The sequence below is a fragment of the Mesoplodon bidens genome (assembly GCF_964165515.1).
Source record: "Mesoplodon bidens genome assembly, chromosome: 4".
NCBI lineage: Eukaryota > Metazoa > Chordata > Mammalia > Artiodactyla > Ziphiidae > Mesoplodon > Mesoplodon bidens.
Window position 1 is genome coordinate 140,259,045 of NC_138160.1, and position 19,640 is coordinate 140,278,684.

The window sequence follows — 19,640 nt, forward strand, 5'->3', positions numbered from 1 at the left end:
GGGTACCCCCTCCAAGTCTCTGAGCCCCCAAGGTCTTTGCACCCCAAGATGAGGTGTCTATAGCATGGTGGTTTTGCTTCTAAGGCTGGCTCTTTCCACGGCCCCGGGGTGTGAGCAGGGTCCCAGGTGTACCATATAGATGCTCCTGTGGTCACTGGAAGGGGCTGTGTCCTTTTTACATGGGGGATCCTTTTGCCAAACCCTGGAAACCTCCCCTCACCTCCCTGGTTCAGTGGGACCCCCCGCCTCCCCTTGGCCACGCTGCCCAGAGAGAAACCCCCTGACCTCAACTGTACCCTACAAGTTGCAGGCCAAGAGGGGCAGCTGTGTGTGGAGGGGAGGTGGGAGGGGTAGCAGGGCTGATGGCGCAGGGTCTCAAGGCCTGGCGAGTGGTCTGGGTGTTATTCCAAAGGCTATGAGAAGCTGAGAGGTGGGGGACGATCTGAGGCCCACTTCCCTGAGCCTCAGTTCCCCACACTCATGGGCCTTGTGTGAGAATTCAGTGAGATTCTGCTTTTACAGCTCTGGCACATAGTACTTACTTAATAAGTACAACTACTATTACTTCCTCCTCCAGGAAGCCCTCCTGGCTGTCCAGGTACCTCCTCTGCCTCCCATAGCTGCCTGGTTCCCCCCCACCCCCGTGCCAACATACTCTGGGTAGTAACTGACTAGTTCTATGGGAGTCCCGGAGGGCAGGCAGGTCTGTCTGGGGTCCCCTGAGTCTGTTGCACCCAGAACAGCACTGGGCACGTAATAGGTGTGCAATAAGCTATGGGAGAGAGGAGAGGGGTCGGTGCTGGGTGTTCCATTCTGAGGCCAACAGGGGGCGCAGGGAGGCGCAGGAGCCTCCGGGGAGGGGAAGGGAGATGACATGCCCCTGAAGGCCAGGCGCCTCCTCCAGCTCAGGCCCCCACCCTGCCTGTTCCCTGCCTCTAGAGCCCCATCTCCTCTTGGCTGCTCCAGGAACTTATAAATTACCTACTGTGCGCTGGGTTTGGACTGGGGACACACCAGGAAACCAGCAGCTCCCAGGCTGGGAGTACAGTGCAGGGGTCCCAGCTGTGATGGGGGACAGACAGGCAGCTGAAGGGTCTAAGGTATATTCAGGGAGGCTAATTCAAGAGTAAGGCTTGGTCCCATTCAACAGAGTTTTCCTCAGCTCTTGCTTGGATGTTCTCGGTCTTAAAGGTGAGGGTCTCAGACAAGAGTCCATCCTGTTTCAGGGATCTGCCTGGGCCCCTCTCCACCTCTCACACCCTCGGTGGCTCCCCTTGGCCCACAGGAGAAAGCCAGACTCCTCTGCTGGACATCTGAACCCCTTTTCCCTTGTCTCTGCTGACCCCAGTTTGTCTTTTCTGCCTGGAAGTCCCCTCTCCTCCATTTACACCTAGAGAACTCCTATGCATCCCTCAAAACCCAAAGTTTTGGGGGAAGATGCTGAGGTCATCTTGGGACACTTTGAGTGTGACAGGCCTGGGTGGGGGTAAGAAGGGCAAAGTACCACACCAGAAATCCCAAACTAGGCCTTCCTGCACACCCTCTTCAACCTTCCTACTGGCTCCTTCCTGCCCTGGCATCTTGCCACTAGGCATTCAGCAGTTTCTACAAGGAGTGTCCAGACCTGCCCGGACATGTCCTGGTCCCCTGGAAGAGAGGAGGGGTGCGTTCAGGCTTCCCCCCACCCCCAACACACACACACACACTGATGGGGGTGTTGGTGAGAAACAGAAAAACAGAAATGCAGAGAGAACAAGGGAGAGAGGGAGAGGGACTGAGGGAGGCAAAGAGAGAAAATGTGGAAACTTCCTTGCTGTTTTTTCTTCTAAGTTGCCGTGTTTAGGGTGAGGACACCTAGAGGCGGAGAGGGGCCCAGCCAGCCAAGGAGGAGGAGCTGGGATGCTGGGTGACTGGGAAACCACGCTGTGTGAGTCATGCACAGGGCTGCCCTCTTCTGGGCCTCAGTTTCCCCCAGTGTCAGGGAACTAATTCCCCCAGCCCCGTGGCAGGGCTGGGGGTCCACACTCAGCCAGGGCCTAGTGCACAGCAGGTGCTCCATAAATGTACACCGTGGTCAGTGAAACCATTACAGGAGCAGGCATGCAAACCAGGGCGCTGGAGGGGTGTGTGTGGGGGCGGGAGGTGGGGGGGTTAGGGGATCCGGGCAGTGAGCATGTGGGGCCCCAAGCCTGATGCCTCAGCTGACCCACTTCCTGCCCGGCCTGGGATGTGCTGGTGACCACCCGCAGCCAGGAATCCGCACAGCCGGTCCCAGGGCCTGAGCCAACCACTTCCGTCCCCCGCTCCCCCTGCAGCCCAGGCCCTGCTGACTCACACTCAGCTGTCCCCACTCTTCCCTCACTGAGCTCTGATTTTGAGAAGTAGGGGCGCTGGCAGAGGCCCAAACCCCGAAGGCAGGGAAGTCACGGCCGGCTGGGAGCATCAGGGAAGAGAGAGAATTATACCCCAGGTTTAACTGCCTGAAAAATGAAAACCTACTCTTGACAAGGAAAAAAAATGAATACTTTTGGGACAGTCCTTTGGAATCAGTCACAATTTCAAACTTTTGGCCACCAAAAAAATCCATAAAGAAATTGAAAAGATAAGCCAGGGACAGAGAGGAGATACCTGCGATGCATTTAACTGACCAAGGAATAGCTTCCAGGACATATGAAGTGCCCCCACTCCACCAGACACACTAGATGGAAAGAAAAAACACCACACAGAAAAATGGGCAGATGGCATTGTTTTTGCCATAACAATGACCACGAACTGGGTCTTACATTTCTGGCTTACAACAGCAGAAATTTATTCTCTCACAGTTCTGGTGGCCAGAAGTCCCAACTCAAAGTGTCTGCAGGGCTGGAGGCTGTGAGGGAGAATTGGTCCCAGGCCGCTCTCCTGGCTTCTGGTGGCTTCTGGCACTGGTCGGCGTCCCTTGGCTTGTGGCTGCATCACTCCAATCTCTGCTTCCATCTTCATGTGGCCTCTTACAAAGTAATCAGTCGTTGGATTTAGGGCCCACCCTACTCCAGTATGACCTCATCTTAATGTAAATAATTACATCTACAAAGACCCTCAAGGTCACAATCTGAGGTTCTGGTGGACATGAATTTGGGGACACACTATTCAATGCAGTACAGGCATGGAAAGGCAATTCTGGGAAGATGAACCTAGGACAACCAATAAATAGAAGCTCAATCTAGTCATCAGGGAAAAAAATTCACTGAGATCCCATTTCACTCTTAGGCAGGGGACAGAGTCACTGGTGGTGGGCGTGGGAATTGGCTTGACCACTCAGAAGAACAATTTGGCCATGTTAACATAGCTGAGGATGGCTGGACCCTCCCTCCTGGTCCTAGTGTGAACCCTAGAGAAACCTACATGTGCATGCCTTTCCAGCAGCATGGTTCATAATAAGAAGGAGCTGGGAACTAGGGAAATGTTAGGGTGTGTTCTTACGATGGAGTACTATACAACAGTGAAAAAGGATGCGCCAGACTTGCAGGCAGAAATCTCCAATCCAGACCCTTGAGTGAAAATAATTGTAACAGTGTGATACCATTTTTATAAAGTTTTTTTTTAATTTGCATTTTTGTATTGTGGTAAAATATATATAACATACATAGAATTTGCCATTTTAACCATTTTTAAGTGGACTGTTAGTGACATTAAGTACATCTGAAATGTTGAGCATACACATAGTACATCACCACTATCTACTTCCAACACTTTTCCATCACCCCCAAACAGAAACTCTGTAACTGTTAAGCAACAATTCCTCATTTCTACCCCCTCTTCCTCCAGCCCCTGGTAACCTAAAATTGACTTCCTGTCTCTATGAATTTGCATATTCTAGACATTTCATACCAGTGGAATCATATAATGTTTGTCCTCTTGTGACTGGCTTATCTCACTCAGCATAATGTTTCAAGGTTCATCCACGTTGTAGCATGGATCAGAACATCATTCTATTTTTATGACTGTGTAATAGTCCATTGTGTGGATATACCAAATTTTGTTTATCCATTCAGTTATTGGTGGACATTTGCATTGTTTCCACCTTTTGGCTATTGTGAATAGTGCTGCTGTGTACATTGGTGTACAAGCTCAGTTTGAGTCCCTGCTTTCAATTCTTTTGAATATATATCCAGAAGTGGAGTTGCTGGATCATATGGTCATTCTGTGTTTAGCTTTTTGAGGAACTGCCAAACTGTTTTCCACGGCATCTGCACCATTTCACATTTCCCCCAGAGGTCCAAGAGGGTTCCAATTTCTCCACACCAACACTTGTTATTTTGCTAATAGCCATGCTATTGGGTATAAAATGGTATCTCGGGACTTCCTTGATGGCGCAATGGTGAAGAATCCCCCTGCCAATGCAGGGACAGGGGTTCGATCCCTGGTCCAGGAAGATCCCACATGCTGCGGAGCAACTAAGCACATGTGCCGCAACTACTGAAGCCCGGGCGCCTAGAGCCCGTGCTCCACAACGAGGGCCACGGCAATGAGAAGCCTGCGCACCACTACGAAGAGTAGCCCCCGCTCACCGCAACTAGAGAAAGCCCACGCGCAGCAACGAAGACCCAACGCAGCCATAAACAAACAAACAAATAGATAAAATTTAAAAATAAAGTGGTATCTCACCATAGTTTTTTTTGTTTTGCGGTACGCAGGCCTCTCACTGTTGTGGCCTCTCCCGTTGCGGAGCACAGGCTCTGGACGCGCAGGCTCAGCAGCCATGGCTCACGGGCCCAGCTGCTCCGCGGCATGTGGGATCTTCCCGGACTGGGGCACGAACACGTGTCCCCTGCATCGGTAGGCGGACTCTCAACCACTGCGCCACCAGGGAAGCCCTCACCATAGTTTTGATTTGCCGCAACTAGAGAAAGCCCGCACGCAGCAATGAAGACCCAATGCAGCCAAAAATAAATTAATTTAATTTAATTTAATTTAAGAAGAAATTGGAGTGATGCATCTACCAGCCTAGGAACACCAAGGATTGCTGGCAAACACCTGAGGCTGGAAGAGGCAGGGAAGGATTCTTCCCTATAGATCTCAGAAAGAGCGTGGCCCTATCAATACCTTGATTTCAGACTTGTGTCCTCCAGAACTGTGAGAAAATAAATTGCTACTGTTTTAAGCACACACACACCCCCAGGCAAAAAAAAAAAAGAAGAACATGAGAAGGATACAGAGATGTGGAAGGCAAGGCATCCGGGAAGGGGCGCAAGGCTTCCATGCCTTCTTGCAGCACCTCCACGTGTTCACCAGCCCAGAAACTCTCTGAACCCGGTTCTTTTGGGATTTTTATGGAGGCGTCATCACGTAGGCATGATCAATCATTAACTCCATTTCCAGGCCATCCCCCCTCTCTGGAGAATGGTGGGAGAGGGAGTGTGGCTGAAAATTCCAAACTCCTAATCATGGCTTGGCCCTTCTGGTGACCAGCCCCCATCCAGGAGCCATCCACGAGCCCACCCGGTCCCATGATTACAACAAAAGACACTCCTATCACCCAGGAAATTCCAGAGGATCTGTGTCAGGAACTAGGGTCAAAGACCAAATATTAGAACAAAAGATGCTCTGAGTGTTCTTATCACGTAGGAAGTTACAAGGTTTTCAGGAGCTCTATGCCAGGAACCGGGGGCAGAGACCAATATATATATATATATTTTTTCCTATTATCTCACAGTGCGTAATTTTCTTTTCCTGCAACATGTTTACCTGTCATTATTATCAGAGTAATTCTGGCCTCATTAGAACTGTCACTTCCCCTTCTATTTTTTCGAAGAATTAGATAAGAATTGGTATTATTCCATAAATGATTCAGAATTCACCAGTGAAGCCATCTGGTCTTGGACTTCTCTGTTGGAAGGTTTATTATTATTATTATTATTATTCTTGGTCACACAGCATGGCATATGGGATCCCAGCTCCCTGACCAAGGATCAAACTCACGTCCCCTGCATTGGAAGCGCAGAGTCTGAACCACTGGACCACCAGGGAAATCCCGAAGTTTTTTGGTTCTTTTTGTTTTTTAATTAATTAATTAATTTTTATTTTTGGCTGAGTTGGGTCTTCATGGCTGGTTGCGGGCTCTTCTCTAGTTGCGGCGAGCGGGAGGGCTACTCTTCGCTGCAGCATGTGGGCTTCTCATGGCGGTGGCGTCTCTTGCTGCAGAGCACGGGCTCTAGGGGCATGGGCTTCAGTAGTTGTGGCACACAGGCTCAGTAGTTGTGGCTTGCGGGTTTTAGAGTGCAGGCTCAGTAGTTGTGGCACACAGGCTTAGTTGCTCCACAGCCTGTGAGATCTTCCCAGACCAGGGCTCGAACCTGTGTCCACTGCATTGGCAGGCGGATTCTTAAGCACTGCACCACCAGGGAAGTCTCTAATTATAGAAGAATAATAATTTCTTTATTCTCTATTTAATTTATGTCTGCTCTAATCTTTATGATTTCCTAACTTCTACTACCTTTGATTTTAGTTTACTCCTCTTTTCCTACTCCCTCAAAGTATAAAGTTAGGTTCTTGATAACTTTTAGTATGTTTATAATTGACCAGGGCCCTATGGGGCCTTCCTGGGACAGACCACCCCCCATGACCCCACCATGTCCTCTGCCTGCCTCTTGTCTGTAGAAGAACATTAGGCTCCTAGGCCTTCCTCAAGTTCCAAAGCATAAATTTAATCAGAGATGTGAGAAAATGCAGAAAGGAGGGAAAACAGTCAAGCAAGACAAAATAATACTAGTTTAGCCATTAAACAAAGTCAAGAACCTTTAGTTCCATCTCAAGGGCTGTAGATAATATTCTGAGCCACATCCTTTGAGCAGTTTTTCAGATACTTGAAACCTCCACCCGGTGGAAAAGGGTAACCATATGCTGCCCGCAAGCACGTAGACTTCAGGCCAGTTGGAACCAGAAGGTTGATGATGTTGACTCCCAATTACCTCACCACCAGCCAATCAGAAGAATGTCCATGAGCTGATCACACACCCACAACCCCCCTCCCTCACCTTGTCCTTAAAAACCTTTCCCTGAAAGCCACCAGGGAGTTCAGGTGTTTTGAACACTAGCTACCTGGACACCTTGCTTGGTACCTGCAATAAATGCTGCACTTTCCTTCACTACAACCTGGTGTCAATAGATTGGCTTTACTGCACGTGGGCGAGTGGCCCGAAGTTTGGTTCGTTACGTGTTGTATTTTTGTTTTCATTCATCTGCAAGTATTTTCCAATTTCTTTCGTGATTTCTTCTTTGATCCATGGTTTCTTTAAGAGTGTGTTAGCAGTGTGCTCAGCGGTCCCGTGCATCTGTCTCTTGCTTCAACAGTGTTTGGATGGAACAGACCCAGGAACACCCTTTGCTCCAGCCTCTGACCACCCTCCAACATTTTTTGCAGTCGCAACATTCAGAATCAGCCACTCGGTTATCCTTGGTCACCAGGACCAGCCAACACCATTTTTCGAGATTAACTCCTTATTACCAATCAACCATGAGCTCCCAGATTCATCAGAATTATTCCACTGAGGTGGAGGCCGCCATCAACCGCCTGGTCAACATGCATCTGTGGGTCTCCTACACTTACCTCTCTCTGGGCTTCTAGTTTGATCCCGACGATGTGGCTCTGGAGGGCATGGGCCACTTTTTCCTTGAATTGGCCGAAGAGAAGTGCGAGGGCACCGAGTGTCTCTTGAAAATGCAAAACCAGCATGGCAGCCGTGCCCTCTTCCAGGATGTGCAGAAGCCATCTCAGGATGAGTGGGGTAAAACCCAGGACGCTATGGAAGACGCCATTCTCATTGAGAAGAACCTGAACCAGGCCCTTTTGGATCTGCATGCCCTGGGTTCTGCCCGTGCAGACCCCCACCTCTGTGACTTCTTGGAGAGCCACTTCCTAGATGAGGGGATGAAACTCATCAAGAAGATGGGTGCCACCTGACCAACCTCCACAGGCTGGCTGGTCCCCAGGCTGGGCTGGGCGAGTATCTCTAGGAAGTACTCACCCTCAAGCATGACTAGGAGTCTCTGAAGTCCAACGGCCTCTGAGGAGCCCCTCTGGTGTCAGGGCTTCTGCTTGAAGCCCGTCTCTGCAGCCACTAGGCAGCTTTTTAACCACCCTGGGGCCCTCTCCCAAGCCTTGGACCAAATCGAAACAATAAAACTTTCTGCAGCAGAAAAAAAAAGAGTGTGTTGTTTAATATCCACATATTTGTGAACATTCCGGCTTTCCTTCTGTTATTGATTTCTAGCTTTATTCCATTGTAGCTGGAGATGATTTCCGCTTTTTAAAATTTATTGAGAGTACACCTGTAACTTATATAATACTGTACATCCACTATACTTCAATAAAAAATAAAATTAAATAAATGATGCCAAAAAATGTATTGAGAGTTGCGTTTTTGCCTAATAGCTGATCTATACTGGAGCATGTTCCATGTGCATTTGATAGAGATGTGTATTGTGCTGTTGGAGTGTTCTATAGATGTCTATTTGGTCTAGTTGGTTTAGAGAGTTGCTCATTCCTCCATATCTTTAATCTTCTCTCTAGATGTTCTATCCATTATTAAAAGTGGGATATTGAAGTCTCCAACTGTTATTGTAGAACTATTTACTTCTCCCTTCAAGTCTTAGATACAGCTTTGAGTTACTGTTTAGGGTCCTTTCATTTTAACCAGCAGGACTCCCTTTAGCATTTCTTGCATGGCAAGTATAATGGTAACAAACTCCCTCAACTTTTGCTTACCTGAGAATGTCTTGATTTCTCCCTTTTTCTTTCTTTCTTTTTTTTTTTTTTTTGGCCATGCAGTATGGCTTGTGGGATCTTAGTTCCCCAGCCAGGAATTGAACCCGGGCCCTGGCAGTGAAAGTGCCAAGTCCTAACCACCGGACCACCAAGGAATTCCCTCTCCCTTATTTTGGAAGAACGGTTTTGCTGGATATAGAATTCTTGGTCAACAGTTTTTCTTTCAGCAGTTTAAATATGTCATTTCATTGCCGTCTGGAGTCTAGGGTTTCTGATGAAAAACTGGCTGTTGATCTTACAGAGGATCCCTTGTACTTGATAAGTAGCTTTCTCCTGCTACTTTCAAGATTCACTTTTCGTCTCTGGCTTTCAACAGTTTGATTACAGTGTGTCTCAGTGTGTGTCTGAGTATATTCTTCTTGGAGTTCACTGAGCCTGTGAGATGTGTAGATTTGTATCTTTCATTAAATTTGGGAAGTTTTTGGCCATTATTTCTTCAAATATTCTTTCTACCCTTCCTCTCTCTCTCTGTCCTCCTTCTGGGACTCTCATAATATATATGTTGGTCCTCTTGATGGTGTCCTACAGGTCCTTTAGACTCAGTTCACCTTTCTTCATTCTTATTTCTGCTCTTCAGACTTGATAATTTCAATTGTCCTGTCTTCAGGTATGCTGATTATTTCTTCTACCTGCTCAAATCTTCTGTCGAACACCTCTAGTGAATTTTTCATTTCAGTTATTGTACTTTTCAGATTCAGAATTTCTGTGCTTCATGCTTTTTTTTTCTTTCTTTTTTCCTTTAGCTTTTGAGCATGTTTAAAATAGTTGTTGTAAAGTTTTTGTTTAGTAGGTCTGATGTCTGGGCTTCCTTAGGGATGGTTTCTGTCAATTACTTTTATTCCTTTGAATGGGCCATACTTTCATATTTTTATGCCTTGTGATTTTTTTGTTGAAAACTAGGCATTTGAATATTATAATGTGGCAAACTCTGGAAATCAGATTCTACACCTTCCTGAGGGTTTTGCTGTTTTGATTTTGTTTTTGAATTGTTGAAGGCTGTAGTATTCCTTTTGTTTAGGTACTTTTCCAAACTATTTTTGCAAAGACTGTATTCCTTTTCATGTGTGGTCACCGATGTCTGTCCATTTAGCTCATGTTCAGCCAATGTCTTGACAGAGATTTCCTTGAATGCCAGGAGCTAAAAATGAAAAACCCAAACAAACAAACAAAACCCGCATCTCCCAGTGTTTGTAGATGGGTTCTGGGCTGGAATACTCCTTTAACTTTTAGCCAGGTTTGTATTGAGACTAGGGATCAGCCTGAGGTGAAGCTCAGAGTCTTCTCAGTTCTTTTCTGAGCATAAGTCTTGCCCCTGGGTGTGTAAATAGATTTCTAAATTCCCTCCACACACACAGGTGCTTTTGAATGTCCTAATTTCCCCCAGTAATTAGGTAATATCCCCCAGCTTTTCCTCTCAGGGTTTAAGTGGTTGATAATATGTTTTGACTGTAACCTTTTGCCCTAAGTGTCTGTATGTGTTTGGTTCAGCTTGCAGTGCTTTTGAGCAACACCCACCACTTTTCCAGCCCGAGCTCCAAGTTAGGCAGTTCAGAGGTGAGATGCCATGTCAGTCCTTCAAGAAGCCCCAGACAGGTTAGAATAGACCTACACAATAATTTGTGAATAAGATCTGCACTGCTCCCACCAGATCCAAGGACCAGGGTCCTGCACTGGGAACATGGGTTACTTCCGCTACAAGACCACAGCTGTGGGACTTCCCTGGTGGCACAGTGGTTAAGATTCTGCCTGCCAATGCAGGGGACACGGGTTTAATCCCTGGTCAGGGAAGATCCCACATGCCGCGGAGCAACTAAGTCCATGCACCATAACTACTTAAGCCTGCGCTCTAGGGCCCATGAGCCACAACTACTGAGACCGCGTGCCTCAACTACTGAAGCCCACGCACCTAGAGCCCATGCTCCACAAGAGAAGCCACCACAATGAGAAGCCTGCACACCACTGTGAAGAGTAGCCCCCGCTTGCTGCAACTAGAGAAAGCATGCGTGCAGCAATGAAGGCCCAATGCAGCCAAAAATAAAAAATAAATAAAAATTTAAAAAAAAAGACCACAGCCGAGCTGCAGAGTGGGTAGGGCAAGGGCAAGTGGAAATGCCACAAGTTTTCCTACCATTTTCAAGTTGCCTTTTTCTTGCTTCAACATGCACTTAGTTGTTACAAATTTCTGTTTTCCAGAGTTCTAACAAAGTCAGTTCTGATAGTTTTTGTTTGATGGTCCTGTAGGGGAAGGAGAGGTTGGAGCTGCATACTGCACCATTTTGTTGATAAAATTTTAAATATACTTACTATATATATATATATATATATATATATATATATATATATATATATATGGCATGCATGGGGATGATCAAATCAAATCCCAATTTTAGACAAAGGCTTGGTGAGTGGTGGGTGGTGGAGGTGTACACGGGCTTCAGCTCTCTTGGGAATGTTTCTTCAGCAGGGTGCTGGGTACTTGGGTGTTTGTTACTTTATTATTGATACTTTTGTGTATATGCCTGGAATATTTCATAATGAAAAATAAAACTGACAGGAGAAGGCTTGGTGATTTCTCAAACATAAAATTACCACATGACCCAGCAATTCCACTCCTTGATATATACCCAAGAGAACTGAAAGCAGGTGTTCAAACAAAAACTTGTACACACATGTTGATACCAGTGTTACTGAACTGGGTCCACTTGCCTGACACACAGCAAGCCAAACACTGAGACTCTGAGGTTTGCAGCAGAGAAAGAATTTATTCATAAGGCAGCCAAGCAAGGAGATGGGAGAACAAGTCTCAGATCTGCCTCCCCGAAGACGAGGGGTTTGGGATATTTATGGGAGAAGCAGGGTGGTCTTGGGCATAGGAAAAGGTGATTGGAGGTAGGGGAAAAGGTGAGGTAATCGGTTTCTGCACAGGCGTATCTGGGTTACATGTTTCTGCATCTTCAAAAATGGAGGCACTTAGCATGATCTGAGGGTGGAGTTTTCTGACGTCAAAAGGCCATTCAGGGCTTCCCTGGTGACGCAGTGGTTGAGAGTCCGCCTGCCGATGCAGGGGACACGGGTTCGTGCCCCAGTCCGGGAAGATCCCACATGCCGCAGAGCGGCTGGGCCCGTGAGCCATGGCCGCTGAGCCTGTGCGTCCGGAGCCTGTGCTCCGCAATGGGAGAGGCCACAACAGTGAGAGGCCCGCGTACTGCAAAAAAAAAAAAAAAAAAAAGGCCATGCATCCAACGCATGCGCCCAGTTTTGGGGTTAGTGGTCCCCATCAGCCTTAGTTGAGCAAGAGCTGACTCCTGTAAACAACTGGGCTATGTGACTCTGGGAAGGTATGCAATTAAAGAGAGGAAGAAAAGAATGAAAGAAAAAATAACTAAAGCAAGCTTAATCAGTGAAGGCAGTTTACAAGCAGAGGAGTTTCAACAAGCTGTTCCCCTATCTGTTGCTCTGCAAGACAAACTCAAGAATTTCTGTTAGTCATCTGCTTCTGTTAACTCTCTGGGGCCAGTTTCCGTGGTTGCCACGGGCTGGAGGAGGGGGCATGGGGAGTGACTGCTGATGAGGACATGGTTTCCTTTTGGGGTGATGGGAAAGTTCTGGAAATAGATAATGGTGATGGTTACACCACACTGAGAATGTGCTAAATGCCACTAAGTTGCACATGTTTAAATGGCTAAAATGATACATTTCATGTAATACGTATTTTACCACAATTAAAAATGTTATTTAAAAACAAGGTCCTATTGCATAGCATAGGGGAACTACATTCACTATCCTGTAGTAAACTGTAATGGAAAATAATTTTTAATTGTTTTAATAATAAAATAAAATAAAATAAAATAAAAGCGACTTTGCTCAAGTAACCCCAGCCATCAATTGGGCACCTTTGATGCATTCACATGCTCACAGATTTTTTTTAAACTTACCTTGACTGTGAAGAACTGCAAAAAAAACCTCTCCAGGTGAGGGAAACTACCTTTGACAAGGAAAAAATTCTAGGATGTGAAGTGCTTGCTTGCCCTGGTCACAGAGCCAAGGAGAAGCCAAACTCAGATTTGAACCAGGCTTGTCTGCTGTGAATGGCCTCATGCGCCTGCATCAGCTTTCAAGTTCCTTTACCAGCCTGGTGCCTGGAGTTGCCTGTCTGACCTCAGGGTCTTTGAACATGCTGTGTTCCCCTGCCAGAATCACCCTTTCCTCTACTCCTCCCATGCCTAGAGACTTTTCTTTTGCTACTTGAAAGGAGGTCTGGCACATAATAGATGTTAAAGAAATATCTGTGGAGCGAATGGATGAAGGAGTGAATGGATAAATGAATAGATGAGTTCCTTTAAAGCACCTCTCATGTGAGCACAAGGAGAAAGACCTGTGGATTCTCACAGCTGTGGCCTGTCCAGAGCTCAGGACATTGAAGGAAGAGTGGCACAGAGAGGCCAAGCCACCTGCCCAAGGTCACACAGCCAGGAACTGGCATGATCAGGATTCGAACCTGGCTCTCCCTTCCCTGAGCCTGGGTTCTTCCCACAATGCCCAGGTATTGCAAGCCCATCATATGCCCAACATTGCAATTTCATCAGTCCCATCTGAAGGGTAGCAGAAGGTGCCACTCCAGAGCCTGCCTCTTTGGCATAAAGATTCTTTTGAGAAACTGCAGGTACAGGAGAAACTCTGAAAACAGAGTAGAAGTTATGCTTTTGTAAGGGGCATTTACATTTACAAAAGAAGTCTCCATTTGTTAAGTGTGTCTCCCTCTCTGTAGGAGGAGGAAGAGCATGGCTGTAAATCCCTGGAGAATCTTATCAGTGGAGAGAGCACAAATTAAAACCTGCAGAATGAATCTTACCCTTGTTTACTGTGCTTTTCCTGGTCACCTCCCAGAATTGGCCTCAATACCCACCCCAGGCCCAGCACCTTTCTTTTGTCTTTAGCGGAAGATGGTATGTAAGGGAGTGGCTGGGGCCCTCTTGGGGAGTTTTACTCAGTTTCCCTCTGTATCTCCCATATATACACGAGATATACATGTTAAACTTCTGTGTGTTTTTCTCTTGCTAGTCTGTCTTTTATTCCAGGGGGTCTCAGCCAAGAACTCAGAAAGGTAGAGGGAGAATTCGTCTTCATCCTCCCTGCCCCACATCTCATGCTGGCCCCTGAGGGTGGCCAGATCCCCTCTTTTTTTTTTTTTTTTTTGCGGTACGTGGGCCTCTCACTGTTGTGGCCTCTCCCATTGTGGAGCACAGGCTCCGGACGCGCAGGCTAAGCAGGCATGGCTCACGGGCCCAGCCGCTCCACGGCATGTGGGATCCTCCTGGACCGGGGCACGAACCCGTGTCCCCTGCATCGGCAGGCAGACTGTCAACCACTGCGCCACCAGGGAAGCACCAGATCCCCTCTTTTTAGAGGCTCTGGGGCAGACGGAGCAGGCTAGGGGGCTGGCTGCCTGGGCTTCAAGCCCAGCTTCAGTGGTTTCTGGCCTTGGCACAATGCCTCTCCGGCCTCAGGTTGTCACCTGTGAAGTGAAGATCATGATCCGCCCCCATCAGGTCTTATAAGGATTATGTCTTATGTGCCAGACACATAGTAGTGAAACTGAGCCCCCCTAAAACCGAGTTCCCTTACCAAGTTTAGGATTAATCCCTCTATCCCAAACTTCATTCCCTTTCTTGTCCCATCTGACCTCAATCCTGTGCTAACTGAACACTAATCAACCAGAGTCAGATGATTAAAATTGCTGATGTTGATAGCATCGTTAATGTACCAAAATGGCTATTGTAGATAACATCGCTAACATACAAACTCAGCTTGTTTCTCCGGGGCGAGATGAGCTCACAGACCCCAGAGCCATGGACCACCTGGCCAGAGAATCGTAAACCAGACATATCCTGATGCCTGAAACTACGATTAAGAAATGTCACAGCAGGGGCTTCTGTGGTGGCACAGTAGTTAAGACTTTGTACTCCAGGACTTCCCTGGTGGTGCAGTGGTTAAGAATCTGACTGCCAATGCAGGGGACATGGGTTCAATCCCTGGTCAGGGAACTAGATCCCACATGCATGCTGCAACTAAGAGTTCACATGCCACAACTAAGGAGCCCAAGCACTGCAACTAACACCCAATGCAACCAAATAAATACATATTAAAAAAAGAAGAAGAAAAGAATGGGTACAATTCTGATTTTAAAAAACCAGAAATGTCACAGCAATGTCACAAGATGATTAATTTCAGCCTCTTTGTTCTTCCCCTTTTAAAAAAACTCCTAACTCAGGGGCCAAGGTGGAGTGGATTGGAGGCTGGTCTCCCACCCCCTTGCCTGGTGCCCTGCAATAAACGCTGTACTTTCCTTCAACACAACCTGGTGTCAGTAGATTGGCTTTGTTGCATGTAGGGTGAGCTGACCCGAGTTCAGTTTGGTAACAGTAGGTGCTCAAAATGTTTCCCCTGGTATTTATTCTTTGCTCCACACGTTGCTGCAGATGTAGGTGTCTCCCCACACCATCGCCACCATTCACTGCTGTGATGTTTCTCAGGGAATTTCATGGCCCTTCTCTGGACCACACCTCCCTTGATGAGCTGGTACAGATCCCTCAGTCCCTGTGAATGAGACCTCATTTGGACAAAGGGTCTTTGCGGAAGTAATTAAGTTAAAGATCTTGAAATGAGACTGTTCTGGATTTACACTGGGCCCTAAATACAATAAGTCCCCTACATATGAACCTTCAAGTTGTGAACTTTCAAAGATGCGAACATACATTCTATCAACGTGGGGCGTGAGTGAAATTGCAGCTTGCCCTCCGTCTCCTCTTGCTGACGATCCTTCAGCTCTACCATCTCCCACCTCCTCTCCCTCCTCCAGTCAGTAACTCTTCTTGCATGTTCACTCGATGCCAGCCCTGTATGCCAGCTGTTGTACTGTACTACTGTACTATTCAAGGGACTGTACTGTAAAATTTTAAATGTTTTCTTTATTTTTTGGTGTTTGTTTGTTTTGTATGTATTATTTGTGTGAAAAGTATTATAAACCTATTACAGTACAGTACTATATAGCTGATGGTGTTAGTTGGGTACATAGGCTAACTTTGTTGGACTTACAAATAGGACTTATGAACGCGCTCTCAGAATGGAACTCGTTCGCACGTAGGGGACTTACTGCATACTGACAGGTGTCCTTAGAGAAGAGGAGGGATAGACAGAGAAGAAGAGAAGGCCATGGGAAATCAGAGGCAGAGACTGAAGTGATGCAGCCACAAGCCAAGGAACACCTGGGGCCACCAGAAGCTGGAAGAGGCAAGGAAGCCTCCTCCCCTAGAGCCTTTGGAGGGAGCACGGCCCTGCCGACCTATGATTTCATAGTTCTGGCTTCCAAAACTGTGACAGAATAAATTTCTGTTGTTTTAAACTACCCAGTTTGTGGCAATTTATTATGGCAGCCACAGGAAACTAACATAGTGATACTGGGACTTGGTCCCAGAAAGCTCTGGTCTGACAGGGCACAGAGCCAGACTCAGACCCTCCAGCCTTGTGTGGTCAGGATGAGGCCAGAGGGAGGCCCCTCAGCCTGAGGGAACCTGGGCAGAGAACAAGGAAGTCTTATTGGAAGATGGGGCATCAAACTGGGGTTTAAGAGGTAAATAGGAGTTTGCCAGTGGGGGCCATTCTTTCTAAGTAAGCTTGCCCAGACCTATCTGAGCTCAACTCTAGCTGAAGCTGAGACATTATTGGCCAATTACCCATAATACCAATAGTTATTAGTTCTTGGGAGTGTAGCTCCAATCAAACTTCATCTACTCAGTGCTGCCCTATAAGAGGGTAATACTGAGAAACAGGCTGCACTGAGAAACTGAGGTTTGGAGAGATTAGTAACGCTTCCCAAATCTGCTTGGTATCTCAAGGACTAAGCCACGATTTGAACCCAGTCTGCCTGTGTACCCCCATCGATGACACAGGCACATGTTGGCCTGGAGGGACGTTCACAGCTACAGGACAGCAGTTCTCCTTGTCGGTTGAACTCAAGAGATTTTTAAATAACCTGCTTTTTCACCTCTTCTGGATCTCGTGTCATGACTGTGTTTGCCTCACATAATGAGAAACCAACAACTGGGTTTGGGTTGTTTCTTGTGTGTCGCGTGTGTCTGATGAGGGTGCCTACGGCCAACAGAAGGTGGTGAAGAAAAATTCTAGGAGGTTGGGAGCTAAGCCAAGTGAAGGGAACAGCCTGACCCCCGGCCTCTGTGCTCTGTTTACCTCTGCCGTGGTGTGGCCTCTGGGACTCGTGGAAGCTGCCAGTGAGGAATGCAGGGTCCCGGCCGACTGAGCTCATCGCTGGCTGGCTGCCTGCAGCCTGCCCCACTGTTCCTCCCAGCTTGGCCATGGGACTGGCCATGAGGTCATCGGCTAACAATGCTGTGAAGGGGAGCCAGATCGGCCTGGCTGCCAGCATTCCAGAATTTGGTGAAGTGGAAACCACCATGGAGCTAATGTCACCCTTTCCTGTTCTAGGGACCACCCACGGGCTGTGTCCCCTTGAGAAGTTCCAGGAATAAAGGGGAACTAATTACTGGTCCTGCTCGTAAAGTGACAGACACCCACTCATGAGTCAGCAGCTCCACTCCTGGACATGCACAGTGGAATACTATACAGCAAGGAAAAAGAACAAGGCACACAATAGGTGAAGAACACAGCCATTCACAGCCATGGTGTTGAGTGAAAGTCACCAGACAGAAAAGAGGATGCACTGGCTGGTTCTGTTTACATCAAGTTAGAAAACAGGCAAACTCATCCATGGTAACAGAGGTGGGCACAGCTGTTATCTGAAGGTAGGGAGAGTGATGGAGCTGGGAATGTTCTGGAACCTCATTTTGGGAGGTGGTTATGTGAAATGTCATCGAATTCAACACCTAAGATTAGGCCTTTTTGCTTTCTGTAAGTCATATCTTGATAAAAATTTAAAAATAAAAAGGCAGAGGGCTGTAGAAAACATTTTTGTGATGCCTCAAAAAGTTACACATAGAATGATCATATGATCCAGCAATTCCCCTTCTGGGTACAACCTCACAAAAATTGAAAACAGGTCCTCAAATCTTCATGTATGTGTTCAAGAAAGCACTACTCACAATAGTTCAAAAGGTGGAAACAGCCCAATGACCATCAATGGATGAATGGATGAATGAAGTGTGGTGTCTTCATATGCTGGAATACTATTCAGTCATAAAAAAGAGAAAAGCACTGCTACACACTCCAACATAGATGAACCCTGAAAACATGCTGAGTGAAAGAAGCCAGATCCAAAAGACCACATGCTGCATGATTCCTTTTATATATGTGATATTGTGACTTATAATAAGAAATATACATTTGGTCTTCCACCCCATTTCTGGCATAGAGCTCCTAAAACCCTTGGGATTTCCTGTGAAGAGAGAGATAAAGGTGGCTTTCGTTATGTTATAGAGGTGACTTTTGAAAAACAACTCAAGGATAGAGTCTGGTTGCTAGGAGCACAAACCATGCAATTAGAGGGTTGGAACATTCATCCCCAACCTCCCATACCCCCCAATTCCGGGGATGGAAGAGGGGTTGGAGCTAGAGTTCAATCACCAATGGCCAATGACTTAATCAACTGTGCCTATGTAATGAAGCTTCCATAAAACCCCAAAGGATGGGCTTTGGAGAGCTTCTGGGTTGATGAACATGCAGAGGTGCTGGGAGGGTGATGCGCTGGAAGAGGACATAGAAAATCCATGCCCTTTTCACATACCTTGCCCTATGCATCTCTTCCATCTGGCTGTTGATCCGTTTCCTTTATTTTTTAAAATATAAATTTATTTATTTATTTATTTATGGCTGCGTTGGGTCTTCGTTGCTGCACACGGGCTTCCTCTAGTTGTGGCGATCGGGGGTTGCTCTTCGTTGCGGTTCACGGACTTCGCATTGCGGTGGCTTCTCTTGTTGCAGAGCATGGACTCTAGGTGCGTGGGCTTCAGTAGTTGTGGAACGCGGGCTCAGTAGTTGTGGTTCGTGGGCTGTAGAGTGCAGGCTCAGTAGTTGCGGCACAGGGCTTAGTTGCTCCACGGCATGTGGGATCCTCCCGGACCAGGGGTCGAACCGTGTCTCCTGCCTTGGCCGGCGGATTCTCAACCGCTGCGCCACCAGGGAAGTCCCTCCATTTCCTTTAATATCCTTTGTAATAAACCTGTAATCTAGTGAGTGAATGGATTTCCTGAGTTCTCTGACTGGCTCTAGCGAATTAATCAAACCCAAGGAAGGGATTATGGAAAGCTTTGATTTATAGCCATTGGTCAAAAGTACAGGTGACCACCTGGACTTGTGACTGGCATCTGAAGCGGGGTGGTGGAGGGCAGTCTTGTGGTACTGAGCCCTTAAGCTGTGGGGTCTGACGCTATCTCTGGGTAGACAGTGCCATAACTGAGTTGAATTATAGGACACCCAGCTGGTGTCAGAGAATTGTTCATGTGGGGAAAGAATGTTTAATATGAAATGTCCAGAATAGACAAATCCATAGAGATAGAAAGCAGATTAGTGGTTTCCAGGGGCTGGGGGAGGGGGGATGGGGAGTGACTGCTAATGGGGACAGGGTCTCCTTTTGGGGTGATGAAAATATTCTGGAACAGGTGGTGGTTGCACAACATTGTGAATGTACTAAATGCCACTCAGTTGCTCACTTTATTTATTTATTTATTTATTTATTTAATTTATTTATTTAGGCTGCATTGGGTCTTCGTTGCTGCACGCGGGCTTTCTCTAGTTGCGGCGAGCAGGGGCTACTCTTCGTTGCGGTGCGCAGGCTTCTCATTGCAGTGGCTTCTCTTGTTGT

At 47.1% G+C, this 19,640-nt stretch overlaps 1 pseudogene across 1 annotated transcript; it reads left to right on the top strand.

The window, feature by feature from the left end:
• The first annotated feature begins 7,495 nt into the window (after positions 1-7,495).
• Positions 7,496-8,303, top strand: LOC308615502 (ferritin light chain-like; annotated as a pseudogene). The gene has a single exon. The product of its transcript is annotated as a ferritin light chain-like (transcript).
• Positions 8,304-19,640: the final 11,337 nt, after the last annotated feature.